Source organism: Triturus cristatus, chromosome 7 (assembly GCF_964204655.1).
Source record: "Triturus cristatus chromosome 7, aTriCri1.1, whole genome shotgun sequence".
Classification (NCBI taxonomy): domain Eukaryota; kingdom Metazoa; phylum Chordata; class Amphibia; order Caudata; family Salamandridae; genus Triturus; species Triturus cristatus.
Genome location: NC_140590.1, coordinates 393,818,375 through 393,834,581, shown reverse-complemented (window position 1 = coordinate 393,834,581; position 16,207 = coordinate 393,818,375). Strand labels below are relative to the sequence as shown.

At 45.4% G+C, this 16,207-nt stretch overlaps 1 protein-coding gene across 1 annotated transcript in view; it reads right to left on the bottom strand.

Annotated features, from left to right (window-relative positions):
* LOC146809769 (nicotinamide N-methyltransferase-like) overlaps positions 1-16,207 on the bottom strand; it is a 167,275-nt gene that overhangs the window by 150,153 nt on the left and 915 nt on the right. The window lies entirely within an intron of this gene.

Here is a 16,207-nt window from a genome sequence, read left to right as displayed (position 1 = left end):
TACATAGCTCCACTGGTAGTCCATCGGGACCAGTAGCTTTGCCCTTTTTCCGCCCGCCAATGCCTTCCTCACTTCCTCCTGCATAATGATCTGTTCCAGGTCTATCTGTTGCTCGGAGCTAATGGGTGTTAAAGTAGTTCTCTCCAACCATGCTCTTGCCATAGAGTTATCCTCTATGGAGGTCTCTTTATATATCTCCTGAAAATATTCCTGGAAGGCCCTCCAATACATTCGTCCGAAGATGTGGAGGCTGCCCCATTCCCCTCAGAGATTTCCTTTATATGGTTTCGAAGGTGGTCTGCTTTGATTTTCCAGGCAAGTAACTTTCCCGCTTCTTCCCCGTACTCAAAGTGGGTAATCTTACTAGCCTCCCATCTACACATAAGCCTCCCCTGAAGAATGCCCTCCAGCTGTTCCTTCAGATTTTTATATTTATCCAGATCTTCCTTCTGGCCGATTCCCGCCTGGTTATTCATTCTTGACTCCACTTTCCTAATTTCTTCCTCCTAGGCTGAAGTCTCTTCTCTATATTTTTTACGCCTATAGCTCGACCTATTGGTTATGATACCCCTCAAAAAAGCTTTGCGAGTGTCCCATACTATGGTGATATCAGCTGTACCCAAATTGGTCTCCAGGAATAGGTTTATTTCTCTGGAGAGGAAGCTTGTCTCATTCTCTTCGAGTAACAATGTGCGATCGAAGGACCATGCTCTAGCCTGTTATATCTGTGTGCAATCCAGGGCCAATAAAATACCCGAGTGGTCCGACAGGTGTGATGGCAAGTATTTTATATCTTTCACTCTGTCCCTGAGATTATAGCTGAGCAGGATATAGTCAATTCGTGACTTATGCTTATATTTAAATTTCCTATAAGATACCCCCAATTGTTGACCTGACCTCTCTCTCCAGATGTCACTGAGACCCAATTGGGACATTATTGTCAAGAGGAACACCCTAGATCTTGAGGGGACTATCGCACTACTATTAGGAGATTTATCTAGTTTAGGATCAAGAAAGATATTAAAATCTCCTGCCCATATCACTGGCTCTGGGAAATCCAGTAGGTGCGAAAAAATGGTTTGGAGACTGGAAGGATCGTCCTGATTTGGCCCATAATAGCTGACTAGAGTAAAAAGGATACCCCTTAGAGTAATCTTCAATAGCAACCATCTCCCCCCGGATCACTCTTATATTGTAAGACCTGTACTTTAGCTAGTTTTTTAAAGAGAATCAGCACTCATCTAATATTAGCCGTCTGGTCGGTGCAGACAAAAGAATCCACCCATTTCCGAGATCTTAGTATTTCTTTCGTCTCCGCCTCAAGAAGATGGGTCTCCTGGTTGCCAATGACCTGCGCTGGGGAATCTCTTAGATATTGTAAGATTTTTGCTCTGCATGACCTCACACGCAGGCCATTTACATTCCAAGACAATATCTGGAGTATAGTCATATTATTTGAGGCTCAACACTCCAAGCCCTCCCTAGACCGAGGCAGAGGCAATGCCTACATTTTTGCATACCGGCCAACTCCATCCTAGCTAAGGCTAACAGATCTAAACAACCTAAAAAGACCAAGGCAAATGAGGTAATTTTATTTTTTATTCCCCTTTGCTCCCCTGCCCCCCTCCCACTCCATCCCTTGGAGAACCCTTCCCCCATTTGACCGGAATAGTTGTTGTCCAGGTGTGGTGTCCGTGATCTACCCCCCTCTACCCCATCTCGAATATGTGTTACCATGCAAAAAAAATTCTTCTAATCAAAAAGCAAACAAGTGATATATATAAAAAAATATACAAATTGTGTTTCTTGTATCACTTAAGAGGCCAAAAGGACCTCCAGGATTTTGCAAATTTTTTCTTTATCATTTTATTCTATTATTATTCTTTTTTAACATGCTATTCCCTAGCTTAAGTATGCAAGATCTAAAACTATTTGCTCAGCAAAAACAGGCCTTCCAATGGTATGAACTAATAGTTGCATTATAAGCCTTATGAAACACTGTTCAGCTCAACTCTCTACTTCGCCATCCTGTGCCTCCCAAGGTATCCATAAGGACCTATGGGACACCTTCGCTAATGGTGACCAGCAATTCATCTGCCTCCTGAACAGACCTAATGTTATGCATTTTGTTACTATGCATAACTTCCAAGAAAGCCGGTAATTTAAGCTGTACTCCGGCTCTGATTTTCTTAAAATTATCCATCCTTCTACTGAGCTCCCACTGCCTTTCTAAAGTATCTCTCGATAGATCCGAGCGAACTTCAAAAGAAAACTCCTTGCTTTCTTAGTGTTTTTGTTTTTAAAGCCAAATTCAAGATTTTTTCTTTTACTGCATAAGTAAGGAAGTTGATAGGAATCTTGCTAGGTTTTGTCCTGCTTGGATTCAGGCAAAAGGGGTCCCGATGAACCCTTTGTATGTCCTTTTCCAGGAAGTCGGTAGACTCTTCAAGTGGCAGAACTTCCTTGATCAATTTAACAATAAAGGTCTTAAGATCTGACCCTTCTTTCCCCTCTGGGACGTTCAAAGCACGAAGGTTATTCCTGCGGGAGTTATTTTCAAGCATCTCCATTCTTTCTTGCAGAACAGCCTCCTCTCTTTGTAAGTCATGAATTTTGGCCTCTGCAGTCCCTAAGTTGGCCTTTAACTCGTCTACAGAGTGTTCTAGGGATTTGGTTCTGGCATTTAAGAGATCCACCTTTTTTTCTAGGATCTCACATGAGTTCCTTATTTCTCCTTGGTTAGCAGCTGATACCGTAAAGCCTTGCTTGATATCCTCCTTTAACAAGGTGAGCAGAGCTTCCATCGAAACTAGTTGGGGTCCAGTCTGCTCCTGCAGCCTTAATCCTGGCCCACCTCCGTCCATGCAATGACTGGCGGCTGCAGCTGTACTTTGAAGACCCAGTTCTAATTCTGTCTCCCCCACAAACCCTATTTCTGACCTCAATTCTGTTAGATCATTAGGTGTCTCATTCTCAGTAGATGACGCTCCTCTGGACTCCATCTTATCCCCGGGAATCACCTATTGTACAGCCCGTAGGACCAGATAAGCCAGTGACAACGTTCCCTCTATGATCCTCTCCATGCTTCGTGATGATCAAAACTCTGGTTGAACCCTAAAGAAGGACCTCAATGAGGGGGTAACCTTAACTTTATTGTGTATAGAGATAGCCTTGTTTCTCCCCCCCTTTATACTCCTGCCCTTACCCTCGTAGTTTTGAAAACAGAATAATCGCTGGGCGCACTAGTGGCACTAGGGTCACTATGGGTGCTTTTAACAGTTGCGGCTTCCAAAACCTGCCCCTCCTCTAACTTGCTTCCTGGCCCCCCACTTTCCTTTCCTTTTTCCTTGGTTTTACCCTTTTTATTACCAGGCACACACCCTCCGCGTTTCCTACCTTTTTATCCTGTTTGTTTACCACCAGGTTTACCTCGATTTTCAGGGCTCTTTGAGGTTTTGGGGCCTCCGCCGTCTCCTACGCCGTCTCCAGCGCTGCATGGCAAATCCTTGCCTGACTGCGTGTTGTTTTCTCTAATTGAATTTTGGGGCTCCAAGGTATGGCCGGGAGAAACGTCCTCTTCGCTGCCCGGAGACGCCTTTGACTCCTTTAACTGTGGTGGGGTAGTTGAAGAAACCGGAGCTACCAGCTCCGTAAGAGTATTACCGCGGACACCCCCCGCTCTGCCAGCACCTGTTATACCAAAAAACGCCCGATACTGGCACTGCCGCCCCGTAGGAGCCCGCGAGCTGCCGCTCTGCGGCTGCGCCTCAGCTCCAGGGCAGCCGTGCACCAGCGCTGGAAGAAGGGCAGGCGGGGAGCACCGAACGGTTCCAAGGGCATTCGCCTCCCTCCTCCGCCCAACTCCGGGGCACAAAAACAGCTCTGCCGGCCCCAGGAAGAACCAGGAAGAATCCACGAGCAGGAGCACGACACAAGCGCAGGTAACATTGCGCTGACTGTAACGCGGTGAGAGGTGGTAGCACGGACCCGCGCGGCTGCTCAACTAGCAGACGTCATGTTATCCCCTCTCAAACTCCCTTCCTCATCAGCCAACTATTATTCATTGCAACAATCTTATTGATTGTTCTACTGCTCCAATATGTATGGTTTCCATTATCCCTATTTGTTTTTGTACTGAACTTCTGCTCACCTGATTGATGTACCATTCTCAATTTTCGTGTACCCTATTGTCATAACTTTCAATAAAATATGTTAAAAAAAAACTTGTATAAGTTGTAGACATACGTTTCAAACAGGTTGTGGCTTTAATAGGATGACTGTTCCCAAAACTATGTGAGAAAAGTCAATGTTCTTGTAATTCATTATTCAGTTGTGAATTTCTGTGTGAGTACTACCATAAGAGTAGTCTGGTAGTGCTACAGAGAAGTTTTATACTCTGGAAATTTATATGGTGAAATTGATTATTTGCAGCCGTTCGTTGATAATTCCTAGACAACATTCATTATTGAGGATGTATAATGTAACTCACAAGTGGTTCCTGTTGCAGTTAAATTGTAAGCATTGTTCTGATAAGGATGCACACCATTCTTTTCATATCAGGAGTATGTCAACAGTATTTTTACAAATTATGAAGGGTTGCGCATAAGACCTGGTTGTGCATGCCTTGTCACTGGCTAATGCATAGTTGTGAACCTGCAGACTTACAATTCTATGTTATTTGAGGTATTTACAAGTACATCTCACAAAGACAAATAATGACTAAACACTCTTTCAAATAGTATTCAAAAGATTCACTAACTTGCTGAAGACTATAATGGCAACACAGATTCTGTTTTCTATGCACCTGAATACCAGTAAAAAGAGAACAGAACATCTACTGAAAGTGGGGGCAGTGACACATATCTACACATTTCTAGCCTTTATTTCTTAAAACCTACTGAATGGATTTACACCAATTCACAAAATGCCCTATCAGAAATTGCATGGGAAAAATGCATTTTGGGACCCAGGCTACAAATGAGTCTTATGGAATTCAAAAGTGTAAATAACTTACAATGTACTGTGCTGTTGATTAGCCCAACAATATCACAATATTCACTAAAGAGTCATTCAGACCCCGACTGTTTCCAAGACTGTATTCTATTAAAACATATACATATAGTACTCTTCCTGCTTTAATTAATTAATAGTCATGTAAACCAGACATACTCCTGACAGAGAGTAAGAGTGTAAGGAAATGTGGGATAAGGTGAGGAGATGTGAATGTGAGTGAATAATTAATAAATCCAGGATTTTTAAAGTGCGGCAAATCACCCAAGGCGCTGACTTGTAGGCACAGGGAGGATAAGTAATTTTCCCAGATTTACAGGATGTTGATGCCGAGACTCGAACGTGGTTCCCACCAGCATTGAAGTATGCAGCTCGGGCCATTAAGCCACACCCTCCCCCCCTAATTGAGAGTGCCATAAACAGACTTTTTATGCTTACAACTGCCTAACATAAGTACATTGGACACACTGCCAATGGGAAGACACTACATACCCTGCATTACTTCTTCTTTAAATTAAATATGCGCTTTATAACAGAATAATTTATAAACATTGGAAAAACACAGTTTTTGTCTATTTTGGGGGTTAGGCTGCTGAGTAAACACTGATAGGCACTGATTTCAAGAGGTTTAGAAAACACTGAGAAAACAACACTGAAATGCACCAAAAATAAATACTGAACACAGGACAGCCAATATATAAATAAGTGCAACTTCCATTTTCAATTCCAAATTAGGATTCGCTAATAGATGATGAAAATAACTCGATTACACTCCAGGATCTTTACCGATGCCTTATATAATGGCAACACTCTCCAACCGTTTGATCTGATTGGCTATCTCACATCAAGAAAGATGCTTGGTTTTGCAGCCATTTTAGGACCTAGTCCGCGTGGCCTGAAAAAAATGAATAATAACATACAATAGGACAGGCTAGGAATATGCTGACCGCTTAGCGCTCTTGTGGAGGGACCTAGTGGGACTTCCTGAGGCAAAATTATTTATAAAATTACAATACTGTGGAACCATGATACTACGCTACAGGGGGAACATTAAAAAAAAAAAAAAATGATGGGACACTCTTTTTTAATAAACCCATCCAACCCGGTGGGCCGTGGCCTTAGTGATTGGTGCAATAAATATTACAGGGGAGGCTTCCTCTTCAAGCCATGTAATGGCCTCAGGCACCCCATCCTCTGAGGCCCACAGCTCATATGGATGCGCCCAGGACCCATTACTCGGGGACACAAAGATAATTTCATTTTTTCCCCTGCTCACACATATGTGGGTAGGGGACACTGGATTGCTCCCACCCAGTGGGGGCAGAAATAAAACCTGCTTCCACCATGCGGTACCACATTGAAGTATAGCTGGCTGCTACTTACAATCAAGGATGGGTGTTGGTGGGGGAGCCAGCGAGGGAATTGAGTCTGTGGCCCTCCTCTTGTGGCCCCCATTCTGGTGCTGAGTTGTAAGTGCTCTTGGAGGAACAGGGGCACCCATACATAAAAACAAATAATGAAAATGTGCCCACTCTGCCTACATCACAGGATGCGTGCAGGTTGGAGAGCTGGTAGGGCACAGTGGCCTTGGATCTCCCCCGGCAGCCCCCAACAGAATGGCAAAATGTGGGTATCCCAGATGAGATCAGAACACCCCCCAAAAAAGTAAAACAAATACTAAATAAGCATCTGGAACCGCTGATGTATTCAGTGTTCAAGGCAAGGAGCTCAGCATTATTCTCTTCATGGGCTGATTTGCACATATGTTCCTGCTTTGTGGTGCACCACAAACATGTTACAAAAATGTTGTTGATGGCTGAAGGGAGTGCCGTAGTCCATGCCACAAATCATTTATTAAAAGAAATGCTACTTTTTCTGGGGTGTACACAGGGCAACCCCAAGATAAGCTTTAGGTGTTTGTAAGCATACTTATAGTTGGAGCATTAGTTCTTCAGCTAAGCGTTGCAAGGGCCCTGTGTGTTTGGTATTATGGCTGACATACATGGCCTGAAGACTGTAAGACTCTAATATGTGTTTAATAAATTTAACAAGGCCTAAGGCTTGCGTTAATAATAATGCGTGGACCCCTTCACAAAGCTAATGGGCATGCCTTGCATATTGATGTGATTACTCCTTGACAACATCAATACGCTGCCTACATATAATGATGTGGTGACCACTTGACAATCCCAACAGGCTTGCCTTGCATATTGATGTGGCCATGCGTTGACAAAGCCAAAAGGTTCGCCTTCATCTAATGATATATTGATGTGGTCATCCTTGACAAAGCCAATAGCCTTGCCTTTTATAGAGATGTGGTCACCTATGAACAAAGCCAATATGCCTGCCTTACATTATTGTGGTCACCCCTTGACAAAGTCAACAGATCTGCATTATTTAAAATAGCACCCTTTTATTTTGTGATGAGTGCTCTCATTGCCAGGACATTTTGAGGGGGGGTTGGCCGCCCCTGTGGGGTTGGGTGCAGGGCTTGTCTGCCTAAGGCCAGGAATGAATCAGTTAGCTACTATAATAGGATCGTACTTTGTTTTAAAGAACAAAAACCCAGAAATTCACTTAAAAAGTGACATTGGAGTTAGGTAGAGTAATATGTAAATAAGTAGTACATGGATGTAGGAGCATATATCAAAACTGTGACTGTAGTTTAGTGCTTCTGGACCAGTGGAACTCATAATACGGCCTGCGGGCTGCCAGCGGCCTGGCAGGCCTTCATTGGCGGCCCGCGGACCTTGCTATGCCATTTTGACATTGCCAGTGAGGACGACAGTAAACACAGAAGATGACCGCAGCAGCATACGTAGTGAATACGTATTAAATACGTATTCACGACGTATGCTACTGCAACCATCTTCTGTGTTTACTGCCGGCCTCTGGCCTCTGCGACCTCACACATGACACAGTCGGAAAGCTTCCTGAAAGGCCCTTTAACCCCTTGCCTGCTCATGACGGAACCACTCCGTCATGAGCACACGGCGCCCGTGGCTCATGACGGAGTGGTTCCATCATGCTGCGGCCGTTGGCGGCCGCTCCGCCCACGCGGCACCGATTCCCCGCCTGTGCGGGCGAACAATGCAAGTGGGCGGATTCGTGACGGAACCACTCCGTCAGGAGCAGAGCGCGCCCGTGGCTCATGACGGAGTGGTTCCGTCACGAGCATGGCGGCGCCGCTAACACCCCGAATCCCCCCAGCGCCGTGGCAAAATTCATGCCGCGGCGAAGGGGTTAAAAGTCAGCTGTACGCATTTTCACAGCTTGCTTTTAAAGGGCATTTAAGGAAGCTTCCTGTTTTGTGTTGCCGATGACGTCCTCGTCTAGGTCTTCTTCTCCCGCAGCCTTTACTCCAGCCACAGAGACAGACACACACAGACACACACACAGAGTGACACACACACAGACACAGAGACACAAACACACAGAGGCAAACAGAGACAGACACACACAAAGAGACAGAGAGACGCACACACAGACAGAGACACACGCACAGACAGAGACACAGATACAAAGACAGAGACTGGGACAGAGAGACACACAGAGACAGGTGAGAGACACACACAGAGACGCACACAGAGACACACAGATAGAGACAGACGCACACACACAGAGACACACACACAGAAACACACACACAGAGACACACAAACAGACACAGACAGAGATACAGAGACAAAGACACACAGAGACAGACACACAGAGACAGACACACAGACAGAGAGACAAACACAGATACACACACAGAGACAGACGCACAGACAGACGTACACACACACAGACAGATACACACACAGAGACAGAGATGCACACACAGAGACACGCACACAGAGACACGCACACACACAGAGACACAGAGAGACAGAGAGAGACGCACACACAGAGAGAGACGGACACACACACACAAAGACAGATGCACACACAGAGACAGACGCACACACAGAGACAGAGACACACACACAGAGACGCACACACAGAGAGAGACACACAGAGACAGAGACGCACACACAGAGACAGATGCACAGACAGAGACAGACGCACACACAGAGACAGACGCACACACAGAGACAGACGCACACACAGAGACAGGGACGCACACACAGAGACAGGGACGCACACACAGATAGAGGGACACACACACACAGACAGAGACGTAGAGACAGACACACAAAGACAGGGACACACAGACAGAGATACACAGACAGGGATAGACATATAGAGATACACAGACAGACACACAGGCAGAGACACACAGACAGAGAGAGACAGAGATACACAGACAGAGACATGCACACACACAGAGACAGAGAGAGACAGATGCACACACAGAGACAGATGCACACACAGAGACAGAGACACACACACAGAGATGCACACAGAGAGAGAGAGAGACACACAGAGACACAGGCGCACACACAGAGACAGATGCACAGACAGAGACAGACGCACACACAGAGACAGAAGCACACACAGAGACAGATGCACACACAGAGACAGGGGTGCACACACAGAGACAGGGACGCACACACAGATAGAGGGACGCACACACAGAGACGGATACATACACACAGAGACAGACACACAGAGACAGGGACACACAGACAGACACACAGACAGGGATAGACATATAGAGATACACAGACAGATACACAGGCAGAGACACACAGACAGAGAGAGACAGAGATACACAGACAGAGACACGCACACACAAAGAGACAGAGAAAGAGAGAGACGCACACACAGAGAGAGACGCACACACAGAGAGAGACACACACACAGAGACAGATGCACAAACAGAGACAGACTCACACACAGAGACAGAGACACACACACAGAGACAGACAGACATGTGTGTGTATGTTGTGTCTGGTGGCTCAATGGACTAATGCATCCGCTGCAGGGGCCTGTGTTCAACCTCATGGTCACAGTTTTTTTACTCTAGCCCCACCCCCCACTGACCTCGCCCCCACAGGGGCAGCCCTCGGCCACAAACCACACTCCAAATTTTGCCCCCTGAGAGAAAGTTTGTGAATACCCATGCTCTAGACACACAAGCTATGTTAGATTATCAGGCCGATACTACGGACATCTTTGCAATGTGCACACATTTTCACGGAGAGTCTGCTAGCTCCAGACACCCAAGCCCCAATAGGTGCCCAAGCTGCTACTACAGCTCCTATTACACACAGGTTTCACCCTGTGCAAAACTCTTCACGGAAAGCCCACTCCAGCCACACACCCAAGCCCCATTAGGTGGTCAAACTGCCTTTGCCTCACGCTCCCCCACTCTCATTTTTAGTGCTGAGGTTTGTGGGGCAGGACTTGGAGGGGAGATTATCAGGAAGGATGGGGAGGGAGCTGAAGAGTCTGGCTGTAAACATGGAACTACCATCCTATCACCTCAGCCTCTGGCACCACCTCTAACATTATCCCATCTGGAGATCACAGTGCAATGTACTACTTCTACCACCGCCTCCAAACCAAGGGCTTTGCACCACATGTCAATCACCAACCACCTCAACACCATGCCCGACCTCTAACATGGACCCTCAGCCTATCACAGTACCTGGGGTGCCTCAGAAATCAACCCCTCCACCAATCACAGCAACCGGACTGCCTCTTACATAACCCATCAACCGGTCACAGGAACCCTGCGCTGTCTCAGATATCAACCCCACCACCAATCACAGCAACCCATCGGCCTGCCACAAAACGCACAACCACTGGTATTACCCCTACCCCAGCCGTCGCCGGGCACTGTATAGCTTCATCACTCACTTCCATCACTGCTGCACTGCCTCTGTTGTCACCACAGTACACCTACCACTCTAAGAGCTGCAGCATCCACATCTATATTACTTCAGCAGCTACTTCGTGCATCACCCTTTACAACTTCCTGCACTAACCCATACATCACTCACCTATCAATGCATGCAGCACTGCCTCCAATGTCACCCCTCCACCAATCACAGCACCCTGTGGTACATGTAGCATAACCCGTTTACCAATCACAGCCCACTGTGCTACCTCGAACACCAGCCCTCCAACCATCACAACCTATACTGCAGAGGTCTTCAAACTTTTTTACTCTGAGCCCCCCCTAAGCAAAATGTTTTGAGGTCGGGCCCCCCTCCAAAACTTTATGACAAGGATTGAGGGAGCGGGAGGGACATGGCTGCGTGCAAGGAGCAGGGCTTAGATGATTTCAGGAATATTTTTTCTATAGCTTATGAATTGCACCAAATATGAGACTTATAAAACAGCAAAAGCATCAAACAAAAACTGATATCCCAAACAAACTGCTCCACATAATTGGGGTGTTGTGAGCCCCTCACACTCTTTGACCCCAATGCAACTATACCTGCTGCACTAATGATAACTGCAGTCCTGAGTATCAGGCTATCTCCTTTGCCTTTTTTACCTATTCCCCTCCAAGATGGAACATCACCTCTGTCCTAATGCTTGAAAGGACAATAAGCTCTGATGCCCCTTTTTTTTAAAGGTAGACAGTCATAATTGTGATGCAGTGGGCCCCCCAAATCCCTGGGCTCCAGTCCTGCTGCATCTGCTCCTTTATGATAACCGGCAGTGGCTACTTACACACTTGGCAGCAGTACCAGCTTCACTAATGAATGTCCCTTTAAAAAAAACTAAAATACTTATATTGGCCCCTTCTTTGGGGTATCTCTCTGAAGAAGGGGTCTCTGGCCATTTGTAAACATAAAAATGAGTCTGCATACAGTGCTCCCTATTCTGGGCCTTCTCTTTGACAATATCTATGAATCGCGCTCCTTTCCTCTGTCTCCTAGATCATTACTGTGAGGCCCCAGGAATCGAGAGGATTAGGGCTCTGCATCTGAATGCAACCCTGCTGGCCTTCTACCTGCCACCCCATGGACCCAGCTTTCACAACAAAACTGCCCCTGAATGGTTAATACTGACTTTGAGATGCCTCTGCCTGAAATTGAAGTGTGGGTGGTAGTGCACAAAGTTAAAAAAGAAACCATGGAATTATGAGTTTCTGCAGCAGCAGCAGAGTTTTCCACATAATTATCAGTTTACTGCATTTGCTACATAATCTGCAGATTTCCACAAAAAAATCTTGATTCTAGCTCAAACGGAACAAAAGTTACTTAAAGCGTGAGAAAGTGTTCCGGAGCAGTGGAAGGCCCTTTGCAAAGATTGACTGGTAATCTTGTAGTTGCTTACTGCTGTATTTGGGTGCTACACTGGTACTAATGAGGTGAAATATTTCCCCTGACAGCGTTACGTGAGTTAAAATGACAAAATTATGAAGTAATGCTAACCGCAAAATGTGGGGCATTGGGCCGCATAATTTACCTTTTCTTGCTGCATAATTTAGTCAAACCTGCTGCATAATGTTGTCCTCTTCAGCTGCATAATTCCAGTGGATCTGCTTACAGATTTATGGTGGCAAAGATCTATTCTTTTTAAGATTTAATGTAATGGAGTTATCAGCTGGGATCTGGACTAGTGGAGACACTTACAAAAATGTCTGCATTAGATACAGTTTGATTACTTATTACTAAAAAGTATGTTTTGTAAGAACTTGTTTTATCTCAATCACTGCATCCTTTTGCAGCGGCCTAGCTTAGAGTACGTAAATATTGTTTTAAAATAATGACATATTCACAGTGCTTTCTGCCACAGGCTGGGACCTCATAGCACTAGAAACAGGGCCATTGGAATCATGCGGCAGGAGAAGGCCAAATTATGCAGCATGGTTGACTAAATTCTGCAGCAAGCAAAGGCGAATTATGCTGCATATTTTGTGATAGCATTACTGCACTATTTTTACACTTGTTAACATTGTCCTGGCCTTTATTGCCCCTCATAAGTACCACATTAACACCCAATATATAGCAATAAGCACCAGAAAGGTGACCAGTCAACCTTTAGAAAGGGCCTTCCACTGTGAGGTAACATGTGTTGCTGCATTTTTTAATCTGCAAATTATGCAGCAGACGATAGATTATGTGGCAAATGCGAGACAACCATAACTATGCACTGTGATTGCAGGGTGAGTGTGAAAGTGAAGGGTGAGAATGAGGAGTGAGTTGTCTGAATGCAGGGTGAATTCCCAGACACTTGAAGTTAATCAGCATGTTATTGACGGGGCATAGGGTTTCAGATATAAATTAAACTATTGCTATTATGGAATTAATCAGGGAATCGAGGGTGAAGGAAATAAATAATGTGCTGATTCTGCAACAAACTTCCAGTCTTATGATTAGGGTTGCCAGCTCATTATTTTGATGTTGCAGACGGTACAAAAATAAACAGTCACCTAAAGTCCTATTTTCAGAACGTATCTGTGCGTACTCCGAGAAGCAAATATAAAGCACTTTCAAATGAGTTCTAGGGCTGCCTGAATGTTTCATGACTGAAAATAAAAGGAACAGACAAAGTCAAATTACAAATGAATACATACTTCCTTATTTAAGATCCTATTTAGTATCAAAGCAAGGTCTATGCAGGCTCTTTAAGCATACATGGCTGGCATTTTTTTCTATTGGCAACCCTTTTTTATATTCCTTTTCACACTACAGCAGTAAATTTAAAATATAAATGTAAGGAATAGGCAGAGTCGGGGCCCAGGGGTACAGGGAAAAGAATACAACTAAGCCTCCATAACCAGTTTCCAAAGGTATGCAAATGGTCTTTAAAGACCTGTGAAAAACTCAGGGCTGCTGGAGTCTTAATAAGACTCCAGACACTGCCCATCCCATCCGAGCCCCCAGCAGCACACTCACTGACCTCTGGCCCCACGGCACTCTGAGGGCTTCTGAGTAAATGAAGACAGCCTGGAAATGCAGCAAATAAACATCGCTGCACTTCCAAGCGTCTTCATTTACATGTCCTTGCAGAGGCCTTTGCGCCCCCCTGGGAACCCATCCACGCCCCCCCAGGGGGGCGCGCCCCACAGTTTCAAGACCTGTGCTATACTGCATCCAACAACATCGGACTCCACCACTCACAGCACATGCTCTTACCTCAGCCTGCACACGTTGCACGAGTTCTTACAACACCTTTCCTCCTATCACAGCAGCCTGCACAAGCTCTGACGTCTCTCCGTCAATCACATCACTCCACAGTAATGCCCGTGTTACCTCATGCATGCACATATTACAACACCTTGCCCTACTTCTATCAGTGTATTTATTGAGTGCTCCGCCCATACTGGATGCACACGGTTGAAACAAAAATACACCATGTAGTAATAGCAGGCAGTGGTAAACCTTCAGAGTCTGCGGACCTGCATTCTACCAGCTGTGCGAGCAGGGTGCAACAGAAGCAGCTTCCAGGAGCATTCAGTCAACAAATTGGGGTCTTCTAGGCTGGCCTTAAGTACTGAGAAAGAGGAAGCTATGTGTATCTCAGTTCGTGGGAGTTTCTGATTTTTAGGGCATTTGTGAAGATACTACATTGCGCAACAGAGTTGTCCTTTTACTTGAGGAAATATTGATGCGGAGAGGGCTTTTCCCTCAAGTCTTTGCTGCTTCGAGCTTCGGTCGGTTTATGTGCCAGGTATTTCCGGGTATGCCCGTGCTTTGCCTTAAAGCGAAAGATGGCATTCTGTGTTCCTTAAGAATCTATGGCAGGGCCACTGAAGTTATTATTGTTTGCATAAGTATGCATTTGCCACATAATCCATCGCAAGCTGCATAATTTGCAGATTTTAACAAAAATGATTCTAGCTCAAACGGATCTGCCGTGCAAGGCCATTCACACAGCTTGACTGGTCACCTTTCAGTTGATCATTGCTTGATTTGGAGTCTTGGACTTTAAACCGGTACTAATGAAGTGAATATTTTGCACAGACATCTATGAAAGGGTCAAGATAATGAAGTAATCCTATCACAAAATGTGCCACATTATTTTGTACTTTCAGGCTCAACAATTTAGTCAACACTGCTGTATAATTTGGTCTTCCCTGGCCGCATAATTCCAGTGGCCTAATGTCCCGGCTGTAAGCCTAGCCAATGTAGTGGAAAAATGGATTGATATATTCATCTTTCCTATTTCCGAAAATGAGAGTGCAGGACTACTTTCATACAGTTAGTTGGGTCTTAAGGAGGCCTATGAACAGACTTAAGCAGTAGGATGAAGAATGACCCAGCAGACATTAGAAGACGATTGCAGAGTTACACTGTCGGGCGAACCCATGACACTTGCTCTTACACTGAGCTGTACTGTGAGGGCAGTGATGGGGTGGGGCTGCTCCAGATGAAACGATGAGGTTTGAAGATGCTCACTGCTTGGGAGCGAATCAGATGGAAAGTGGGTGGGTTGTTCCCGTTGAGGGTGCCATGCTCTAGCGGCCGACAATCTGAATCACAAGGCGGGTCAGATGAAGATAACCTATGTGAGGCAAGATGGGCAAGGGCGTGGACATTTTGAATTGTTAAAAGATTCTTTTTAAAAAAAAAATAGTGCTTAATACTCCATTTTGCCATTTCTAAGCGCTGTACAGAACAGCAGTTACCTAAGCGCTGTACAGAACAGTAGTTACTGCTACCTGTATTAAAGTTACTCATTTCATAGACCTACAGTTTCACTGATCTTGCTAGTATCTGACCTGCAGGTCCCACAGATGTCAGCAGCGCGCACTTAATTCACTGGAGCATCTTTGAGAAACCTGCAGATGCTCATGTGACCCCCAGCAGCCTGTTTAGTGCCAATGGGTTACCTGTGAAGGTACCAGGGTTCGCGTGGGTCCCTGGAACACTTTTTCCAAGTAGGCTGACAGAATGGAACAGGCACAATGTCAGCCTATCAATGCGTGAGTCAGTCTGACAGTATGGGAGAGGCAATTTATCAGTTACACAGTATAGAGGAGATAGCTTGTTGTGTTCAGTTTGGTGGAGTCACAATCTCAGTCTGACAGCACGGGAGAGTCAGTATAGCCGTCATACAGTATAGAGGAACCACAGTATCAGTCTGACAGCACGGGAGAGTGAATATATCAGTCTGATAGCACGGGAGAGTGAATATATCAGTCTGATAGCATGGGAGAGTGAATATATCAGTCTGATAGCATGCGAGATGAAGTATGTCAGTCTTGCAGAATGTTAGTCAGTATGTGTCTAGAAGTATGAGAGAGCTGGAGTGCCACCCTGAAAGTACAAAGGTGTCAGTATGAGAGAGTAGGTCAGTCTGACAGTCG